Raw genomic sequence first — 23,376 nt, 5'->3', positions numbered from 1 at the left:
CAGTTCAAGACTATATATAGCCTGAAGGCACAGGACATATGCAAACGGCATCTATTCAATGTCATCAGCCAGCCCAGTCACCCACCTCACACTGGCATTCAACTTCAAAATATCCAGATAGAGGAAATTGTCACATGTAAGGGGGAAAAATCAGAGTTAGCAAGAGCTCGAAGAGAAGAGCAAGCCGGCAAACAGGACTGAGAGAAGGTGACCGGAGGTGAGGCGGGTCTCTGGCCTAACCCAGGTCCTAGCCCCAGCTGCCCTGCAGAACCTGCCAGGGGCGACCTCACATGCCTCGGAAGACTCACGGGCACCCCACATGCTATAGAATCCCCCCAATGCCCACAGTCGCTCAGTTCTGACTCACACCCGCCCTTCCATGCAAAAGACCCGAAGGAACAAGAATCCCAGGCCGAAGCTTCTAGTATTGGGGCTGGAACGGTAGTGAGGGCATTTGCCTTGCATGCAGCCAACGTGGGTTCGAATCCCAGCACCCCACATGGTCCCCTGAGCACCGCCAGGAGTAAATCCTGAGTGCAGAGCCAGGAGTAAACCCTGTGCATCACCGGGTGAAAAAATTAACAATAAAAATATAACACCGTGGAGATGTGCAGACTGGGGGCGGGGTGCAGAGGGAGACCTCCCAAAGAGTGGCCCAGAGTGAGCATAACATCCCCAAAGATTCCGTAGGATGGGTCCGCCAGGTCTGGGGTGCAGCCTCACACTGGAGTCTAAGCCACCCTGGTCAGGATGTCCAAAGAGTCCTCAGAAAAGGACCAGAAACTCTGCATTGGAGCAGAGTAGAGAGGATGATTCAGGGGAAGGAAAGCATTAGGGGCCATCTTTCGAACTGCTCAAGGGCCCAGGTGACTGTTCAGAGCGGGAACTGTGTCTGCCTGCGGACAGCTAAGCCGGCTCCTGCCCAGCCCTGCCCAGCCCCGAGCACCCAAACAAAACATTCATTTTGAAAAACGGCGTATTACTACAGAGACACCTCTAACAACTCCCACCCGGCGAGGCTCAGGGGATACCCCTGGCTCTGCACTCAGGAATTATTCTGGTGGTGCTTCGGGGACCATATGGGATGCCGGGGATTGAACCTGGGTCAGCTGCATACAAGGCAAATGCCCTCCGAATGTATATAGCTCCAGCCCTTGCAATTCCTCTTTAAAAGCCCCTAGGGTCATAACTGGTGGTGTGTGGGTCCCTCCTGTCCTGAACCCCGGGCTCCCCAGGTGATGCTGGGCCTCTAGCCCTCTAAGCTATCTCCACACCACCCAGAAATCCGTAAGTAAAGTGAAAAAAGTAAAGGCCCTCCCATTGTTCGTCCATTTGCTCGAGCGGACCCAGTAACGTCTCCATTGGAGACTTTGTTGTTACTGAGTTTGGCCTATCGAATACGTCACGGGGAGCTTGCCAGGCTCTGCCGCGCGGGCGAGATACGCTTGGTAGCTTGCCGGGCTCTCCGAGAGGGGTGGAGGAATCGAACTCGGGTCGGCCATGTTGGCTGCGTGCAACGCAAACGCCCTGCCACTGTAATATCGCTCCAGCCATAATTCCGTATTAAAAAAAAATTGTTTACATTAACCACAGGGGCCGATGGCACAGCGAGGTCCGGGTTCTTTCTCTTAAGGTGCTGCTGAGACCAACATGCTGAGGGGAAAGGGTGCCCGGAAATCTGGTGATGCACCTGCGTTCTAGAAAGGTCGTGTCTTGAGACCAGCAGCAGCACTACCACAAATCAACGCACACACCCAAGAAAGCAGGGAAACGCGGTCACATCTCAAACACACCTGCACAAGCTTCCAATGGCAGAGGGCGCAGAGGGCGCAGACAGGCACCGGAAGCGTTGGGGAAGTGCACGGGTTCAGGCTGACTCCCTGGCTTGGCACTGGGGGTGACACTTGGCGGGGCTTGGGGGACCGTATGGGGTGCTTGGGAACGAACCCGGGTCTGCCAGGGGCAAGGCAAGTGCCCTACCCACCTTACTATCTCTCTGGCCCTGGTACGCTGTTTTTAGAAGACATTATCAAGCCGATGTGTTTCCCCCTTGCATCTTCCCCTTCATTCCAGTATTTATTTTCCCTTTCCCTCCCTTTCTCGCTGAGGCTGAGGGTCGCACACTCTAGATGGTGGTTACCCACTTGGGGGGTGGGGGGTCTCACTCGGCCTGCCAGAACTCCAGCCATGCCCAATTTTCCCTATTTCCAGTGAAGAATATGCCATAGGAAAAACATCTGGTTGAAAACTCACATAAATCAATGCTTTTGGGTCTACAGATACTCTTAAGGGACTAAGCATGGAGAAACCTCACCCCACAGAAGAAAGAGCCAGAGTTCTGGCCCGGGCACCCCTAAGAGCCAAGCTGACACTTCGAATGAGAAATTTTTCAGAAGTGCTCCCTGTCATAAAGATAGTAAACAAAACATATAAAATCATATTTTTAAACAAAAATCCACCTTTCAGAAAAAGACAACATTTAAAAAAGAAAATGTCCCGGGGACCCGACAGATAGTATAGTGCGAAGGTGCTTCCCAGGCATCAAAAAGTCAAATATGGACCCCTGGGGACCACCAAGAGTAATCCCTGAGCATCACCAGGTGAAGCCCCAAGCAAAAACCAAAGCAAAGCAAACAAATAAATATGTGCTGAAAATAACCAGTAGGAAACAGGCTGGGACGGGTGTGTGGGAGAAACAGAATTTCCCGCACACCCTGCACCCAGCCCTGAGGTCACACTGCAGAACCTCAAGAGTTTGAATGAAAAATGTAAGCAATTTTATTTCTAAAAATGAGAATGTAAGAAAAGAGTCTTCAGGTCTTGCCAAGACTCAATCAAGGGGAAAGGCGGGTCACGAAAACAAAATCACTCACAAACCTACGTTTCTTCTGCAGGCAGCTGGGCAGCGGCTGCCACTCCTCGAAGTGGGGACCCGGGAGGATGTGCAGAAATTCCTCGATTCTGCGCCAACCAGGCCGGGAGAGCAGCTGGGCCAGCCGCATGCTGAGGGAGGCATAGCCGAGATGTCCGTGGGGTTCTGCGGAGGATTCGAGAGCGACACCTGGAGTCAACCAACTCCTCTCTGCCAATGGGCCATGGGATCTCTTTTTGTTTGTTTGTTTCGGAGGAGGCCATACCCTGCGGTGCTCAGGGCTCCCTCCTGGTGCTGCACTCAGGGATCACAACCTGGGTTGGCCGCATTAAAGGCAAACGTCCTCCACGCTGCCATCCTGGATTTGACTTTGGGGAGGAACACAGTGTGCTCCAGCCTACCCCGCTCAGCCCTGCCATCTCCACCCTCTACCCAATTTCCCAATCTCTCTCTTCTCTCCTTCTCTCTCTCTCTCTCTCCCCCACCCCCGCCCTTACAGCTTTATGGATCAGACCTGGTGGTGCAGAGCTGACGCATGGCTCTGCCCTCACCTCTCCTGGCCCTGAGTCCTGTCTCAAACCAATCTCAGAAAGCTGCTTGGTGCCCATGTGTGCTGGAAGGTGCCAGTGCCCGGCAGCACGTGCAGAGGGCAGGTGCGTGGCCAAACCCCAGCACCGCTGGGTCTGAACATTCAACTGTCTGCCCGGGAAAGATTCCATCGACCCCCACAGAAGAAAAACTGTTCATCGATTTGGTGAGAAACTTCTCCTATAGAAACTTGGCCCACAGGGGGGAGGGAATGTGGAGAGCTCTAAGCCCAGCCAAGCTACTCTCAGGCATTCTTCCAGGGGGCGAGGCCCCAGGGCACAGCCACGCCCAAATCTCCCAAGGGTGAGAGTGACAGCCCCCAGCATCACAGTCACCCCCAGTCTGAAACCCCCCCTCTCTCACAGTGACTCTGAGTCCAGCAGCCCCAACTGCCCACAGTGAGTCAGTTGTGTTGGTCCCCAATCCTCTTACTTGAGGCCGGCCTTTTCCCTGACCAGAGGCTTCCTTGAGTCCAGACCAGCCTCCCCCGCCCTGAGGCCTAAGTGGACAAGGGCCCCCGCTTCCGACCCCCAGCCCCCATTTTCAACGAGCATCCCCCAAAAAGCCCCTCTCAGTCCTGGCTTCTGCAAGGGCAGCGCCTTCCCACCAGCAGGATGCCACAACACTGGGGAAATGTGTGTGTGTATGTCTATGTATGTGTCTGTGTGTGTATGTTGGTCCGCATGCATGTGCGTGAAGGCTCAGCTCGCCTATTAGATGGCGTGCATGCGCATGCGTGTGCATGAAGACTCGGCTCACCTGCTCATTCACATCGTCCATCCAGAGGCGCTGGGTCTTCCGGATGGTGGGGTAGCTGTTCCTGCCCCACTGCTGGGGCCGCAGCAGCCCGGCCTTCTCCAGGTTCTGTAACGTCAGGATGTGCTCGTAGCCGTATGTCTGCCAGAGAAGTTGGGGAGCCTGCTAGATCTCCCACTTCCGAAGAGGGAGCGAACATTTTCATTCTCATTTTGATACTATTGATTTTGAGTCATAGCCGGCAGCATGCAAGACAAGTGCCTTACCCCTTTCTAGCTCTTGGTTTGTTTGGTTTTTTGTTTGTTTGTTTGTTTTGCTTTTCAGGTCACACCCAGCGATCCTCAGGGGTTACTCCTGGCTTTGCACTTAGGAATCACTCCTGGCGGTGCTCAGGAAAACGTATGGGAGGCTGGGAATCGAACCAGGGTCGGCTGCGTGCAAGGCCCTACCCGCTGTGCTATTGCTCCAGCCCCTTTCTAGCTCTTTGGACCCCACATATACAAGATAGATGACAGTGTACTGAAATAACTGAGTAAGAAAAGGAGGCCAACCACACCTCCTGACGTGCTATTGTCCAGATGTCTCCTTTGTTTTGTTTGCTTTTGCCCCCCCCACTTCCTGTGCTCAGGGATCAGTGCTGGTGGGGCTCAGGGGACTCATATGGGTGCCAGGGATCGAGCCTAGGTGGGCCACGTGCAAGGCCAACTGCCTTTTTAAAAAATTTCCCCCTTGGCAAATGAGTCACTTAGAAACACTGACCTGGAGAATTTCTCTTTTGTAATAATCCAGAACCTTCTGCTTGACCCCACTGTTGCACACCGACTGCAGGCAAATGAGCCTGAGCACCTTGATGAGTGGATGCTTCTGGGCGATGCAGTCCTCCATGTAACTGTTGACCTAGAGTCGTGGCAGATTCATGTGTGAGAGCCGGGTCTGGGCCTGCAGTCCTGGGCGTTCCCCGGCCCCTGAGAGGCCCAATCAAGGAGAGGCTGGAGATTGGCTAATACTCCTGCCCACACTCCCTGGACAACCTAAGCTCCGGGGCTAAGGGCGGCGGGTGCAACTGTCCCACTTGTCAGCGACACCTGAGCAGCATCAGTAAAGTAGCAGGGACTGTGGGGAATTTGGGCGCTTGCTTGCTGCAAGTGAGAATGCGGGATTTATTGACAGGCAGACAGGAAAAGGGATCATATAACCCATGCTCTTAAATAATCCCTGATGGGCTTCAATAGTCTTGGGCTTCAGGGCTGGGTCTTGTTTCTCTGAGGACAGCAAACAGCAATGGAACACATGCGCGCGCGCACACACACACACACACACACACACACACACACACACACACACACTACCCCCGGTCAACAGAAACCTATCCCTTGGCAGAATCTCTTTCCGCACATTTTGCACTGCTCTGACAGGTATTTAGGCCAGACACAGGAATCAAAGCGATTCCTTTCCTACCTCGAGTTCTGTTTGCCAATCTCGTTAACTATCGGCTAAAACAGTTTTAGTGTTCACGTACCTGATCAGTGTCTATTCCAGACATAAACTCCTGCTCCACGGTTAACTTATCAAAGAAGTCTTCAGATGCTGAAACATAATTAACACACGAGCAACTCAGAAGTGGGATAAATGCTCATTTCTCCCAAAGGCATGCAAAGTAGCAAGCAAGCACCAAGTTTAAGTCATCACCAGGAAGGCACATTCCAGAACAGAGAGGCTGATGGCCTGTGCCCTGAGGTGCGCCTAGACACAGAGCCCCAGGGCCTGGGCCCTAGCAGCTTCCCCTTCACACTAATTAAAGCAATTTCCCAAGGGCATTTTACTTTGGTTACTTTGGGGGCCACTCCCGGTGGTGCTCAGGGATCACTCCTGGCAGGCTTCGGAGACCATATAGGACTCCGGGATCCAACCCGGGCCGGCTGTGTGCCAGGCACTGCAGTACCGCTCCAACTCCAGCTCCTCGCCACATCAGACTGAAACCAACCTCAGCAAGAATTGCCAGGTCTGGCGAAGCAGTGCTGGCGCCACCCAGAGCCTGGGAGAGTCCTGCTGCACCACCTGACCCCGCAGAACCCAACAGTCACACTCGGAACATTTCTGTGAGGACACAGCGGCTGGCACAGGGAACAATGCACAAGTGAAAAGGTAGCCGGGGCGCCCCCCAGAAGTAGCAGGGAGCCAGTGACACACCCTGAGCCTGAGCCCGGGACAGGGCACTCACTCGTTACGTCCCTGATGAGCTCGGCGATGGAGGTGTGGTTGGCCAGGGAGCCCCGTGTCACCTGCATGTGGGGTAGCTGGGAGACAATCTGCTTGATCTCGCCCACCGTCTTGGCGTTGTGCCTTTCCTGAGGGAGGGGAGAAGGTCATGACAGTACTGGGGACAGCACTCAGGGCCTCGCACACCTGTGTGTGTGCGTGTGCGCACACGCACACACACAGATACACGCACACACACACACACACATACACGCACACACACACACACACACACGGGGCATGCCCCAGACACAGCCAAAGCAGTGCTGGGAATGCACCCAGGCCACCCACCCTCCCACGCCCCCCACACACACACAATGTGCCCCAGCTCCAGCCCTGGTTGCCAAGAGTGCATTTTTAAGAATTTGGGTCTTTGGGTTGCCCAGGGCATGTTTGAATCACGTGCAAGGCAGTACCCCGGGCTTCCTCCTGGCCTGGCACTCAGGGATCACTCCTGGCATGCACCTGGACCACATAGAATGCTGGGGAGTGAACCCAGGTCAGCCGCATGCAAGGTAAGCGCCTTACCCGCTGTGCTATCACTCCGGCTCCACCAAATTAATTTTTAGTGTGAGAAATGGACACAAAACGAATTAGGCTATAACCAGATCCCACAGCCACAGGAAAATAGAAAAGGCAGGTTGGTGGGTCCAGGTACTGCGACAGCCACATCCTGCAGCACTGAGAGACCATGTGGACGGGAGGGAGCCCAGGGCCCACGCAGGCCACACCTGACACTGCATGGTCCCTGCCAGGGATGTGGAGCTCAGCAAACTGTGCCTTGAAGCCACAAAAGCTAACGCTCGTATAGCCTGAGACCTCAACAATAGCAAATCAAGTGTAAAACGTTTCCTGGGTCCAAGCTATACAGTGTGGGAGGCGCTTGCTCAGTGCCCGGCCTCCCCACAGAACCCCGAGGCCTGCCAGGAGCCAGCCCTGAGCACTGGCAGCGGGAAGGGAGGGAACTGGACACCATGGCGAGCTCGGAGCTGGAACAGTGAATGCCTGACACTTCTTATCCATAGCTTTATAAGTCACGGTGAGGAAATAAAAAATTGAGGAACAAAACCCAAGTGAGCAAAAGCAACTTCAGAAATACAACAACCATGGGGTCAGAGTGACAGAACAGTGGCGAGGTGCTTGCCTTGCATGCGGCCAGCCTGGGTTCGATCCCCAGCATCCCATGTGGTTGCCTCAGCCCACCAGAAGTGATCCCTGAGCGCAGAGCCAGGAGTTAGCCCTGAGCACCTCTGGGTGTGCCTCCCCTCAAAAAAACAAAACAAAACAAAAACCCAAAGAAATACAAATACTGATATAGTGGAGATAACTCCTTAAAAAGATGAAATCAGGAAATCACCCTTCAAAGGAAAAAGTGATTTTTAAAAACTTCCCCCAGAGTTAAAAAATTCAGCTTCTATCATTTTACTGATTCAGGTTTCAAAAGTGAGCTGAACCCAAACTAAATGAGCAGCAGGAGGGCGCGAGGTGCTAACGAAGCTGGGGGCCGGGGACTGTGCTCTCATTATCACACGCCTTCCCAGCCTGCTCCGGCTGAACCCGGATTCCCTAGATGCAGGAGCTAGTGGAGATGCCGCCACCGCCAGCAGCTGGGAGGAAGGTGGGAGGGACAGGGAGTGCAGATGATGACTGGCAAAGGACCTGACACAGGGAGAGGGCCTGGCACCACCTTTCCCCGGGCGCCCACAGCCTGCCTGCCGCCTGGCGCCAGGCCCCAGTCACCTCAAAGGCAGCCAAGATCACCTTGGCCTTCTTGCTGAGCACGGCGCCCACGGCATTGAAGTTGCGGTCTTGGATCTCAGCGTAGAGCTCCTCGGCTGAGTTCAGCGGCAGCTTCTTGGACTCTGTGGGCAGGTCCTGCCCGTCACCCTGCCTCTTCAGGGCAAATTTCTTGGGTGGCAGCTTTACATGACCTGCACGGGAGGGGACACCCAAGTGAGACTCCAGAGACTTCCTGTCAGGGGAGAGCACTGGGCTTTGAGTCACTAGATGCGCACGAGCATAGGACGCTCACGCTTTTCACGCACGGCTTCCCTGGCCTGGCCCGCGGGACGCCTCCTGCCACTGCCAGCCCGAACTGAACTCAGGATGGGGCCACCCGAGGAAACATGCCCCAGGGCGGCCTAACTGCAGGTCTGTCCTGCTGGCGCGTGCAAGTGCATGCCGTCTATACCGACATTTCAACAAGCCAAGAGGAGCCCAGGATGGGGCTGGAGTGATAGCACAGCAGGGAAGGTGATTGCCTTGCACGGGGCAGACCCAGGTTCGAGTCCCAGCATCCCATATGGCCCCCTGAGCACCGCCAGGAGTAACTCCTGAGTGCAGCACCAGGAGTAACCCCTGTGCATTGCGAAGTGTGACCCCTGTCACTGTCCTCCCATTGTTCATCGATTTTGCTCAAGCGGGCCCAGTAACGTCTCCATTTTGAGACTTGTTACTGTGTTTGCCATATAGAACACGTCACGGGTAGCTTGCCAGACTTTGCCATGCAGGCAAGATACTCTCCGAAAAAGAAAAAGAAAAGTCAAAAGAAAAACAAAAACAAAAACAAGATCCCAGGAATCATTTCAGCATGGAAGTTTGCTTGAGGGCGGGAGACAGCTCTGAGGGCTTCTTTCCTTTCTGTTTCCTTTCTCTGATTTTGGGGCCAAACCTGTCAGTGCTCAAAGCTTATTCCTGGCTCTGTGCTCTGGGCTAATTCTTGGCAGTGACTGGGGGAACCATATGCGGTCCTGGGGACCAAACTCACCCTAACTGCTGCACTGCCTCTAGCTCCAAGTTGGTTCCTTTCAAAAAATCATCTCCTCCACTTTCAACACAAATCCCGACGTGTCTACATACAATCAGCTCCACTGCTGTGGGTCCAGAGAGACGGGTCATCGGGGGCAGCGCACGCTCAAGTCCAGCTGTCTGTTCCTCTGAGCACTGCCCCGTGTGGGCCCTGAGCACTGTGGGGTGGGTGCTGAGAATCATAAAGCAACAAGAAGAACTCCTGCATCGGAGAATGTGGGGAGAGAAAGTGACCGACGGAAGAAAAATACTTCTCGGATGCTTTCCAAATCCTAAGCCCCTCGGAACAGCCCGGGCACCAGCGTCTGGAGACAGCACGCCACGGTGGCCGCGGGACCCGGGGCCTGAGCACATGCTGAGATACACGAGGTCGGCAAGACCTCGCATTCCAGCTCAAAGCAGAGGGGCAGCCGCTGGCCCAGGCAGCCTGCACGCAGCTCCTGCACGGGCCTGCCATCGCCCTCGGTCCAGCCACGGGCGCAGAGCTGGGGGGTTATGAGGAAGCCCAATTTCTCCTTGTTTTTCAGATTTCTCATAATTTTTTCTTTTTTGGGGGGGTCACACCCAGCAATGCACAGGAGTCACTAGTGGCTCTGCACTCAGGAATTACTCCTGGTGGTGCTCAGGGGACACTATGGGATGCTGGGAATCAAACCCGGGCTGAGCCGCGTGCAAGGAAAATGCCCTACCCGCTGTACTATCACTCCAGCCCTCTCCCTTAATTAAATGTTTCATCAGAAGTAGGTGTGTGATGTGAAGAGACTGTGAGCTCCCAAAACGCCTTCCCCCCCGGAGGCACCCCACAAGCCCCATCTCTCACACCTCCGCACCAGCCACCCCAGCACCTTTGCCAGATCCCTCGAGGGACTTGCAGAAGCACCAGGAGGTGGGGACCCCTCGCACGGGGTGCTCCTGTGCCAGTGAAAGCTTGGAGCAGGAGTCTGGGGAGGGACTGTGTGTGTGGCATCACCCCCAGCCGCTGCCAGGCACAGCCCCGGTGGCCCCAGGGCCACGGACTGGCCCCACAGAGCAGAAAATCACCGAGATCAGCCCCACAGTTCCTTGGGCACTGCTTACGACTGTCCCCACAAAAGGAAGCAACTTAAGAAGTTATCCTTTGGAACAACTGGTAAAAAACAAACCGGAAACACCCCCATAATCATGAAAGAGCAGGAAAACGTTTTGTTGTGTGGAAATGCCTCCATGTGTGGTCCTGTTCTGCTTCCGTGGCCGCTGTCACTGAGCCACGCATTCACCACTGCAGTGACATACACACTAACACACACGAACACACACACACACACACACACACACACACACACACACACACGCCATCGCAATCCACTCTGCGATAACCAGCTTGGCACACTGGACTGACAGCACTGTCTGGACTTGGCCAACACTCAGCAGCTGCAGGGCTCTGTGTCCCCAGAGAGACCCCATGCAGTTAGCTGCATCCCCGTCCTTCCAGACCGGGGCTCTATCCCCAGGGCTGTTTCCCCAGCCACCGGCCAGGGCCACTCCTGAAGTCGCCGGAGTTACCCCTCTTGCGGCCTACCCCTCTTTCTTCCCTGTTCTGAAGAAAAGACACAATCAGACTGTGGGAAACTTCTCAGACTGTATCCCAGCAGGAGCTACTCCCAGCTCAGTGCTCACTGGATGAGGCAGGAGCGTGGATGGAACCGAGTGCTGGCTGTGCGCCTGGCACTAGCCCCGTGAGCTTTCCTAGCCCCCACTCAGATCTGAAATGCTACAGAATCTAACACCCGGGGCCAAAGTCCCCTGACCTCAGACCCAGGCACCCCTCAGAAACGCTCTATTCCTCACGCCTTCCTGGGCGGCCTGAGCAGCGGGGCTGCACACCGCATGGCCCTCTGCACAAGGCCTTCGCCTCAGTTTCCCCGATGGTGTCCTGGCTCGAACTCGCTTTAACCTTGGGCTGAAAGTCAGTGCCTGACATTTTCAAGTATTCTGACTTATACACAAATGCCACACCTTTAAAAACAGACACTTTTGAGATTGATTTTACTCAGCTAACTTATTAGTAAATGATGTCGCTTCACTTACTGTTCTGGAAGCCATAAATTTCATCGACGAGTTCTTCGTATGTCAGCTGAGTCGCAAGGGGCGTTAATGAATCCACATTTCAATCAAGCAACAAGAGGTTATCAAAAACAGGAAATATTGAATTCTGACTTTCTGTAAACTCTCTCCTCATCCTCATCATCATATTGGCCACTTGCTGGGAACAAAGTACAGAGTCAGGGAGAGCCTTTTTAGCAATGGGCGGATTTTAAAATGAAGCTAAAAAGACCCCGGCAATCCAAAATTTAAAAATAAGGCGGAAAAAAATGGAACAATAAAATAAAGCAAGATAGGCCCGAGACAGTATGGTGGGTAGGATGCTTGCCTTGCAGGTGGCTGACACAGGTTCAATTCCTGGCACCACGTACAATCCCTCAAACCCTGCCAGGAGTGAGCCCCGAGCACTGCAGTGTATGGAGAGGGCGGGAGGAGGGAGAGGGCGAGAGAGGGAGGGAGAGTAGGGATGGAAAAGAAAAGATAAAGAACAGAAAAGAGAAAAGGAAAGAGGGCTGGGAGACAGCAGAGGGGCCAGGGGTCACGCCTTGCACGCAGACAGACTTATTTTGGTGGCCCGAGCACAGAGCCAAGAGCACTGCGAGGTGGAGCCCCAAACCCCACCCGCAGGAGAGAGGCCTCCCTCCCCGCCCCGGCTCACCCTGGCGCACTCACCCTTGCCGAAGATCTAGGGGATGGTCCCGTACAGGCCAGCAGCTTCATCAGGCCCTTGGTCGCGTGGTACAGGCCCGTCTGGTCGCTGTCCAGGCAGCACTCCTGTGGGAGAGGGCCAGGCACGTGGGCACAGGCTCTGTGAGTCAGCACCGAGGCCTCAAGGCAGCATCTCTACTGGGGGCAAGCATTGCTGGGCGGCGAGGAAAGGCTGGCCTCTGCCTGCCCCCGTGACCACACAGCAGAACACTCTGGGCTTGTAGAAGGGCAGGCAGCCTCTCCCACATACAGCAGCGAGTGTCACAGGGGATAGCAGGAGGGCAGCCACGGTCTCGGAGAAGGGCCACAAGGTCCATTTTACACACAGACAAAAAGAAACATCTTTGGCCCAGAAAGAACAAAGAGCACGCACGCGCCGCCCAACCGGGTGGTTCAGCAGGGCTGACAGAGCACACATGGTCCCCAGCGGGGCCTCAAGATCTCTCCTGTGCCTCAATCCCTTCATCCAGCAAGTGCGGAGAGCAGAGGAGGGAAATCACGCAACGCGCTTCACCTGCACTCCACCTGATGGGGCGGCACTGCTGGTGCCCATCGCGGGACTCTCTTTTTATCTTTTTTCTTTTTGGGTCACACCCGGCAATGCACTGGGGTTACTCCTGGCTCATGCACTCAGGAACTACTCCTAGTGGTGCTCGGGGGACCATATGGGATGCTGGGAATCGAACCCGTGTCTGCCGCATGCAAGGCAAACGCCCTACCTGCTGTGCTATTGCTCCAGCCCCTCATCGTGGAATCTTTGACCCTGTCTAAGGCAGCAGACAACAGGCGTGCACCGCAGAGGCGTGAGGACGAGGGGTGCAGACTGAGGGCGGCGTAGAGAGGGAGACCTCACAGAGAGCCTGGCCCAGATTGAGCATAAGATCCCAAAAGATCATGTAGGATGTCTCTGCCAAGTCTGGGGTGCAGCCTCACACTTCAGTCCAAAATATCCTGGTCGGGATGTCCAAAGAGTCCTCAGAAAAGGACCAGAAACTCCGCATTGGAGCAGAGCAGAGAGGAAGATTCAGGGGAAGGAAAGCATTAGGGGGCCTCTTTCAAACTGCTCAGGGGCCCAGGTGACTGTTCAGAGCGGGAACTGTGTCTGCCTGCAGACAGCTAAGCCGGCTCCTGCCTGGCCCTGCCCAGCCACGAGCACCCAACAAAACATTCATTTTGAAAAATGGCGTATTACTACAGAGACACCTCTAACAACTCCCACCCGGTGAGGCTCAGGGGATACCCCTGGCTCTGCACTCAGGAATTATTCTGGTGGTGCTTCGGGGACCATATGGGATGCCGGGGATTGAACCTGGGTCAGCTGCGTGCAAGGCAAATGCCCTCCGAATGTATATAGCTGCAGCCCTTGCAATTCCTCTTTAAAAGCCCCTAGGGTCATAACTGGTGGTGTGTGGGTCCCTCCTGTCCTGAACTCGGGGCTCCCCAGGTGATGCGGGCTCGGGGCCGTCGTGGCTCTGGGCGAGAGAGAAGGCGTGAATGCAGCATCCACGGGCGGATGTGGGGCCCGTGGCAAGGACCTGTCTGGGGTCTGTCTGTTGGGATGGCCTTGCCCCGCCCACGCAGGGCCAGGAGGAACCCTGGGTGTGAACGAGATAGCTCCTATCCTCAGCTGGGGTGACCAAGCCGCTTCCTCAACGCTTCTGCACTGCTGACTGGGAAAGGGAGCAGAGAGGCCGCTCCCAGACCTGCAATGGCTCGGATGGAAGGCAAACCCTAGTCCTGTCACCACACAGGGGCAGGCAGGCCCGTACCCTATTACTACACAGGGGCATGCAGGCCTGTGTCCTGTCACCAAACAAGGCCATGCAAGCCCCTCCCTGCTTCATGACTGGGGTGGGGAGAGACCATCAGGGAGCCCAGGAAAGTTCTGGATTCCACAGTATGAAGCCCAGAGACGTGAGCAAACCCACAGGGAGCTGGGTGACAGCAGCCCAGAACCAAAGCGAGCCCCAGGTTCTTTCTATTAAGGTGCTGCTGAGACCAACATGCCGAGGGGAAATGATGCCTGGAAATCTGGTGATGCACCTGCGTTCTAGAAAGGTCGTGTCTTGAGACCAGCAGCAGCAGTACCACAAATCAACACACACGCCCAAGAAATGCAGGAAAACGCGGTCGCGTCTCAAACACACCTGCACAAGCTTCCAATGATAGAGGGCGCAGAGGGCGCAGACAGGCACTGGGAGCTTTGGGGCCGTGCACGAGTTCCGGCTAATTCCCTGGCTTGGCACTGGGGGTCACACCTGGCGGAGCTTGGGGGACCGTATGGGGTGCCAGGGAACAAACCCGGGTCTGCAAGGGACAAGGCAAGTGCCCTACCCACATTACTATCTCTCTGGTCCAGTACGCCGTTTTTAGAAGACATTATCAAGCTGATGTGTTTCCCCCTTGCATCGTCCCCTTCATTCCAGTATTTATTTTCCCTTTCCCTCCCTTTCTTGCTGAGGCTGAGGGTCGCACACTCTAGGTGGTGGTTACACAATTGGGGGGGGGGTCCCCACTCGTTCTGCCAGAACTCCAGCCATGCCCAATTTTCCCTATTTCCAGTGAAGAATGTGCCATAGGAAAAACATCTGGGTGAAAACTCAAATCAATGCTTTTGGGTCTACAGATTATCTTAAGGGACTCAGCATGGAGAAACCTCACCCCACAGAAGAAAGAGCCAGAGTTCTGGCCCGGGCACCCCTAAGAGCCAACCTGACACTTTGAAAGAGAAATTTTTCAGAAGTGCTCCCTGTCATAAAGATAGTAAACAAAACATCTAAAATCATATTTGCAAACAAAACACAACCTTTCAGAAAAAGACAATATTTGAAAAAGAAAAACTCCAGGGAGCCAGATAGATAGTATAGTGGGAAGGTGCTTCCCTGGCATCAAAGAGTCAAATATGGACCCCTGAGGACCCCCAAGAGTAACCCCTGAGCATCATCAGGTGAGGCCCCAAGCAAAAACCAAAGCAAAGCAAACAAATAAATCACTTATCACTTAATCACTTAATCCCCGTTATTCATCGATTTATTCGAGCGGGTGCCAGTAATGTCTCCATTCATCCCGGTTGCGTGCTAGCGTAGCCCAATGGTATCTGTTCGTTCTAGGAACATGCAGAGCCTTAAACCGATCATTTAGGGTCTTGACGAAGAAGTCTGACCATCTTATAGGTGGGCGTCCACGTGATCTTTTGATGTCTCGTGGAATCCAATCAGTAATGGCTCTAGTCCAGCGGTTGTCTGTAAACCTCATTACGTGTCCAGCCCATCTGATTTTTGATGTCTTGGCAAATGAGACAGCGTCCCTGATTCTTGAGCGTTGACGAAGATCAGAACTCCGGATTCTATCTCTCATTTGAGTGAATCGTGATATTCCAAGCATAGTTCTTTTGATTCCTCTTTGAGAGACCCGAATAGCGTTCTCATCCTGTTTTCGTAGGGTCCAGGTCTCTGAGGCATATGTTAATGCAGGAAGAATAGTGGAATCAAAGAGATGTGTTCGTAGCTGGAGGTTCTTTGTCCTTTTAGTTATTTCTTCAATGCTCTTGAAGGCATTCCAAGCCGCTCTCTTCCTCCTGCGCAACTCAGGTGCCAGGTCATTCATCATGTTGATTTCTTGACCTAGGTATATATAACCGTTGCATTCGGAGATGGTGGTTCCGTTGAGAGCGAATGGAGTGCCAGGAACAAGGCTGTTTCTCATAAACATTGTCTTCGTAAGATTCAGCTGTAGTCCGACCTTTCCACATTCACGGTCAAATTCGTTCAGCATTTGTGCCGCTTGGCTGATGTTTGGTGTTATTAGAACGATGTCATCAGCAAAGCAGAGGTGGTGTAGTTGCCGACCATCTGTCTTCACTCCCATGTTTTCCCATTCCATCGTCGCATGATGTTCTCGAGGGTGGCACTGAAGAGTTTTGGTGAAATGGTATCACCCTGCCGAACCCCTCTCATGATATGGATGATTACTTCTTTGTAGAATGGTGAGATTTTGGTAGTGAATCCGCAATAGAGCTCACGAAGGATCCTGATGTATTGAGTTTGTACGCCCTGATTGGCTAGGGCTTCCATGACCGCTTCCGTCTCAACAGAATCAAAGGCCTTCTTTAAATCAATGAACGTTAGACAGAGCGGCATCTTGAACTCCCGAGATACCTCAATGAGCTTGGTTATTGTGTGGATATGGTCGATGGTACTGAATCCTTTTCGGAATCCAGCTTGTTCACATGGTTGTCCTTCATCTAGCGTTCTGCTAATCCTATTCAGGATGACTCGAGTGAATAATTTGTAGATGACAGACAATAGGCAGATTGGGCGATAGTTGCCAATGTCGTGGGTGTCTCCTTTCTTGTATAGTAGTACAGTCCTGCTGGTTTTCCATTGGGATGGAACCTTGCATTCAGACAGGTAGCGTGTGAAAAGTCGAGCCAATGTATTGATGAGTACTGATGGTAAGTTCTTCAGTTGTTCAGGTCTGATCTTGTCTGGGCCAGGTGCTCTTTGTTTCTTTACCGACGAGATGGCATGTTGGATTTCGGAAGGGAGAACATTGGGAACGACATATCCATCATGTGGTATGTGGTATGTGGGCAAGTGGATGTGGCTATTAAAGAGATCTGAGTAGAAGTCATGAATAATCTTCTCCATTGCCCTTCTGGAAGATGTGATAGATCCATCATGATGTCGGAGGGCAGTCATCTTGGTTTTGTAGTTGGTGAAGGACAGGCGGGCATTACGAATGTTTTTCCCAGCTTCTGCTGCATCTACCAGTACAGCAGCTCTCCTGTTTTTGAGGTCATCCTTGATGGCTTCTCTGCACTGTTTTGCCAGTTCGGATGTTCGCTTGTGGTTGCCTGAGGCATGTGCCAAGCCACGTTGGCGAATAAGTTCAAGTGTTCGAAGAAAGACGGTTTTTTGTGGTTATCTATCTCTTGGCATTCCTTGCACAATCATGGAGGTGCTGAATCATTCGATCGTATTCCTCATCAATGTTGTCAATGACGGCATCTTCCCATGTTGCAGCAATAGAGCCAAAGAGCTCCCAGTTGGTGGTTGTTCTGGGAGTCCTCTTCTTAAACCTTGCATTCTTTTCTCCTCATTCTGTGAGGTAGAATTTTGCACGAAGAAGACGGTGGTCTGATCCCGTTTGGAATTTTGGGACAACAGCAACATCGGTTAGGCAAAACCGCCGATTGAATATGATGTGGTCTATTTCATTGTGGAACCGTCCATCGGGAGACTCCCATGTCCAACGTTTAGATTCAGCCTTTTGGAATTGTGAGTTACCATGGAAGGTTTTGGTTGACATGATGAACTCAGACAGTCTGTCACCCTGTTCGTTCCATTCCAGGCCATGGGTTCCGATGTGCAGTTCATCGACTTATCTTCTTGGTCCTATCTTGCCATTAAAATCACCGACAATGATCTTGTACAAGGTGTGATCTTCTTTATAGAACTTCTCCAGCTCCATGTAGAATTTCTCAGTTTCTCTTTCACCATAACTGGATGTTGGTGCCTAGACAACAAAGATAGAAACTTCCGGTAGTGAGCCACATTTATTCAAGTGTAATTGTCCGATTCGGGTTGTTAGGCATTCGAATGAATCAATGCTCATGACTAAGTTTGTATTGACAAGGATACCAACACCACCGACGCCTCTTTTATCACATGTTCCAAGGAACAGTTCTTCTCCAGTGTCGAAAACAGCATGATGGGATTGATGTCTTCTCGTTTCGGTCAGACCAATGATGTCGTACTTGATCTTTCGCGCTTGTACCATAAGGTCTTCAATGGATGCAGTAGATGCCAGCGGACGAGCATTAAAAGTACAGACAATCATTTTTGCTTTTCTGCGTTTTGGCAGCCTATGTCTGCCTTGGTGTTTTATCAGCCTCTCCTTCCATATCCTTCTCGACTCTGCATATTCAGGGTTAGGGAAATGAGATCCATTTATTACTGGATTTGGCATATCAATTTGGTCTATTAGGCATAGACCACGGATAGCTTGCCAGGCTCTGCCGTGTGGGTTGGATATTTAAGGTACCCTGAAAACTTAGAGAAAAGTAAATAATGTTCGCGGCCGCGTGCTCCCGGGAGCTTGTTGTGATAATCTCTGGATCCTGGCCGTTGTTGGGGTTACACGGCAGTTGGAGGGTGTAACTGTCTAGCTACTGACAGGTCCAGTCCCAAACTGTGCAGGCTTGGAGATCTCAAATAAATCACAAATAAATATGTGCTGAAAATAACCAGTAGGAAACGGGCTGGGACGGGCGTGTGGGAGAAACAGAATTTCCCACACACCCTGCACCCAGCCCTGAGGTCACACTGCAGAACCTCAAGAGTTTGAATGAAAAATGTAAGCAATTTTAATTCTAGAAAATGAAAATGTAAGATAAAAGTCTTCAGGTCTTGCCAAGACTCAATCAAGGGGAAAGGCGAGTCATGGAAACAAAATCACTCACAAAGGGCTAACTGGAAAAACGCAGTGACAGACTTGACTCTTTCTGGCTAGAGCGGCCCTGCCTTCCACTCTCAAAGCTTCCTCCACAGCCACAGTCAAGTCAGGGTGGGACAGACACAAGGACAAACATCGAACAGCAGCAGAGAAACACCAGAAATCAACACATTTAAGGCCAATTGATTTTTGAGAATTCAGTAAGGGCAACAACAATTTTAAGCCAATTTGTTGGAACAGGAGGTTCTCCATAAGCAAGAGGAGCAGCGGCCGGAGAGACAGCACAGGGGAAGGCACTGGTCTTGCACGCAGCCAATCTGGGTTCTAGCCCCAGCACCACATATGGTCCCCGAGCATGCACAGGAGTGATCCTTGAGCACAGAACCAGGAGTAAACCTTGAGCACTGCTGGGTGTGGCCCAACTCCCATCTCTCCCCAAAAGGAAGAAACTGGACACTTCCAGGAATCACTAAAATGCCAGTGTGAGTGTCACCATCACAAACGAGGCAGAAACGAGTGTCAAGTTCAAAGGGAAAACACTGAACTTACTCTGAAGGCGCCCTCCGACTCCATGGAGAGAAGGTCCCCGTCGAAGGGAATGAGGTCCAGGCTGTACTCCTCCCTACGGATGAAGGAGCCCAGGACGCCCAGGTCCTTCAGCCGCTGCTCACACAGCAGGCTACGCCGGGGCACAAACAAAATGTGGAAATCTCTTGTGGGGCCACGTCTGTCTTCACTGCAAGAGAAGGACTGTGCGTTGTCACGAGGCCCCGACGCGAGGACTGTTCCCCAGGGCCCCACCTGTGCCTGACACACAGTGGGCTCTAAAGAGACGCTTATCAGCTAACCCCCCACTACTGACTCGGCCCAAGTTTCGAGTTTTCCTGCTCTCTTGATGTGATGCTTTTTCTGGAAACCGCTGACCTGTGCTCTGCCAAGGGGCAGTGCTGCTTCTCTTGGGCCATTGATGGGACATGAAAACTCTCAGGGTTGGGGCTGGAGCAACAGCGCAGCGGGTAGGGCGTTTGCCTTGCACGCGGCTGACTCGGATTCGATTCCCAGTTCCCAGCATCCTATATGGTCCCCTGAGCACCACCGCAGGTAATTCCTGAGTACAGAGCCAGAGAGTAACCCCTGTGCATTGCCGGGTGTCACCCAAAAAGAGAAAAAAAAAACCCCAAAACCTCTCAGGGTTATTGCAATGGACATCTGTTTCTTGCCGAAAAAAAAAATGTTTCTATTTAATCAAGCGATGTCTCTAGGAAAATAAATGGTTGCTTCACACCGTGCCTGATCTTGCGCAAATACCCTGCATGCTTTTAAGTCCGTTCGTAGGGGCCACGTCGATCAAACGTAATGCAGACTGGGCTGGTGCACTTCCTCCATAAATGCTGCAGCATTACATTTTAATCAGCTTCTCCTGACGTTGCTTATGAAATTTGAGCATATGGTATTCAGTACTTGAAAAAGAACCACTAGCTGTTTTTCTTTTTATAAAAATATCTGGGTCCTTCTTCTGAGACAGGCCGGAGCTTCCTACTGTCCTGAGAGAGTGGGTTTCTGTGGTTTGCCCTGCCTCCCCAAGCCCCAATGCACAAAGTTTCCCATTCTCTATTTATAGTTTTTGGGCCACACCTGCAGGTGCTCAGGGATAACTCCTGGCTATGCACTCAGAAGTCACTCCTGGAAAACTTGGGGACCACACTGGGTTCCGAGGATCTATCCTTGTCTGGCTGCAGAGTATCCTACTCCTGACCCCCCATTCTCCTCCGACACACTCTCACATCTGTCCAAAGATCCACTTCCTAAAGCGCTGGCAAGCAAAGGTGTCCTGATGAGCACTAAAACCACTAGAGGAATGATTCCGTATGGACCAAGCATCAGTTCTGAGATACCTAAGCACATTTTCAGCAATTATATCCATCAGTTCTAGCCGGGGTCTGACGAAAAAAATGATATTCTTGACATCCGCTGCTTGCAAGCGGCTTCCTTTGAGTGTGAACATTTTCTCCACCTCATGTTCCTAGGAAAGCACACATACAAATGGTGAACAGAAATCCTAAAGCTTAGCAGCCGACCCAAACGCGGACATCACTGCAGGCAGCCAACCCGGGTTGGATTGCCGGCCTCCCACACCGTCCCCAAACACCACCAAGAGTCATTCCTGAGTGCAGAGCTAGGGGTAAGTCTGAGCACTGCCAGGGGTGGCCCAAACAAAACAGACCAACAACAAAAACTCAGGTGTTCTAACACTCCCACTCCAAAGCACAGTAGACTTTAGTGTTGAGTCAGAGAATGCAGGGGTTACGGTACATGCCTGACACATGACTGCCAACTTCGCCCCCTGGCACCACAAGGGTCTCAAGCATTGCCATGTGCATCCCAAGAGAGGCCACTGGAGTGGCCTGGGATATCCCTGCCACCACAGCGCCAAGCCTCATCGAACTGCTAAGACTCACCACCAGGAGGTGCCCAGGGGCAGTGCTCAGGAGACCTGGGGCTAGGGAGAAAGTAGAGTGGTGAAGGTGCTTGCTTTGCATTCAGCTGACCCGGGGTTCTATCCCCAGCACCCCATACTGTCCACTGAGCACTGCCAGGAGTGATCCTAAGTGCAAAGCCAGGAGTAAGTCCTGAGCACTGACTGGCACGAGACCCCAAAGGTAAAGGTAAAGGTAAAGGCCCTCCCGTTGATCGTCGATTTGCTCGAGCGGGCCCAGTAACGTCTCCATTGGAGACTTTGTTGTTACTGTGTCTGGCATATCAGATACTCTCGGTAGCTTGCCGGGCTCTCCGAGAGGGGCGGAGGAATCGAACTCGGGTCGGCCATGTTGGCCGCTTGCAAGGCGAACGCCCTACCCGCTGTGCTATCGCTCCAGCCCCCAAATAAAATTCAAAACCACTTTAGTATAAAAATAGAGATTCCCCAAAGGCAGGTGTATAAATTCAGGCTGAAGTAACCAATCCTGTGTCTGAAAAACTTTGAGCCACATGAAGTAACAATCAGAAGACATGCCGCTCCGTGAAGGAGAAGAGGGGGGTGCACACCCACCCTTGAAAGGTCCACTGAAGGCTCCTATGCTGCCCGAGCCCCTGAGCTGCTTGTGCCCATGTAGCCGAGCAAATGCGGTGCCCGCAGCTCTCCTTGAGATGGGGACTTTTGTGCTTTCCTTTCTAATGTTGGGATGTGTGTAGGGGCTCTCTCTGTCTTTGGAGAAGCCCACGGTCTCTCCTGAAATGTTACTCTCTCTCCGCTCGTCCTCTTCCTAAAGGTCACCAAATAAAATGTTTTTTTTTTATTTCAAATAAATAAACAAAAGGTCCACAGAAGATAAAACATTTACCACTCATAACAGCGTCAGTGATTCTAAAAACCAGACAGCTCTGCACACCACTTACTCCAGAAGTGGAACATCATATTACTCTTGCTAGAGTCCAGAATGACAGTTTCAAAAAAATAATAATAACCAAAACCTTTGTACCTTTAGAAGTGAGTACTGTGCAATCAAGCCAAATGGTCCTGTGAGATACTCATCTCAAACTATTGCCTGCGGGAGAGAGAAGCTTCCCGTTCTTTTAGTAAAAGGGATTTCAATAATGGCCAACAGCAAACAACAGTCATTTGCAAACTCTGGACAAACAAAACTTGCCGTTAGCAATAGCTAACCACACTCCTATTTTGTGGCCTGAAGAAAAACAGCGTCAGGGCAAGGGGCGCTACTGGCCACGGAAGCACATTCACTGTCATCCACAAAGAGTGTGTATGCAGTGTCCTGGGGTCAGACTGGGGTCATGAACCCCGTGGGTGAAATGCCAAGGAAACCGTTCAACCCAGCATGTAACAGGCGTCATATAATCCAGCATCAATCAAATGAAAACCTCTCGTGTAGGTATCCCATAGGTATCTTAATTCTGAGAGAGTATTTGGAAAGCTGGGACAGTGTCAGGTGCTCCTGAGAGAGTCAGGCCTCCAGCTGACCTTCGCCTCTACCTAGGAAAGGATGGTGTCACTGGGGGCCAGGATGAATGCCAAGCGGCCTGTGAGCATTTCGCCTGTGCGACACCAGGGTCCTTTTTCCCCATTTGGCATAACTGATTGGACGAACCGTGGAGGAACAGGCAGCTGGGAGAAGTGGTACCCAGGGTAGCATGCAGCGCCACCCCGCACACAGGGACAGCGGGGAGTGCCTGGACGCGGGGCTGTAATCGTCCTGCTGAGAAGGACTCAGGTCACTCCCATTTTCCTTCCCAGAGCCAGGCCACAGGGGCGGGGAGCGCAACGCCCCCTCTCTCCGGACTGCCGACTCTGGGTGGTGCCCCCAGACCCAGAGGCCGCCACCCGCCCCGGCTGTCAGCTTGCTGCCCGCGCACATGTCCAGGAACTCGCTCAGCACGTTCAGGTTCACCCGCCTGACCACAGGTGCGTGGCCTTGGCTCCACTGGGCCCCGCCGCCACGTGACGCCGCGGTCACGTGAAAATAGTGACATCACACCCCCTCATCTCCCTCCATACCGCTAGGGGCGCCGGGGGTGCCCCACGGAGCCAGGGCACAGGCTTCCGAGACTCAGCGCTTCCCGGGGGCTGTACAGACCCCCCAGACCCCCAGCAGAGCAGGGGCACAGCGCTGCCTCTGCTCCCTTGGAGGGACCCTCCCGGGAAGCTGGGGACTGGGGAACGAGGGCGCCCTGGCGTCATCTCCCCTGCACTTCCAGCTGGCCTTGCGAGGGCATGTTCCCCCCCCCCGCCCCACCCCGGCTCCTGGGAGCGGTCTCAGGGGGTCCTCGGGTTCCCCTGGCTATCACCGGGTCCTGCCCAGTGATGGACCGACCAGCAGCCCCAGCAGGCAGGT

At 52.9% G+C, this 23,376-nt stretch overlaps 1 pseudogene; it reads right to left on the bottom strand.

The window, feature by feature from the left end:
* Positions 1-1,776: 1,776 nt before the first annotated feature.
* Positions 1,777-23,037, bottom strand: LOC130024613 (vacuolar protein sorting-associated protein 33A-like; annotated as a pseudogene).
* Positions 23,038-23,376: the final 339 nt, after the last annotated feature.

The sequence above is a fragment of the Sorex fumeus genome, unplaced genomic scaffold, assembly GCF_029834395.1.
Source record: "Sorex fumeus unplaced genomic scaffold, SorFum_2.1 ptg000029l, whole genome shotgun sequence".
Taxonomy (NCBI): domain Eukaryota; kingdom Metazoa; phylum Chordata; class Mammalia; order Eulipotyphla; family Soricidae; genus Sorex; species Sorex fumeus.
The sequence above is the reverse complement of the archived record's forward strand: the minus strand, read 5'-3'. Positions and strand labels throughout refer to the sequence as shown.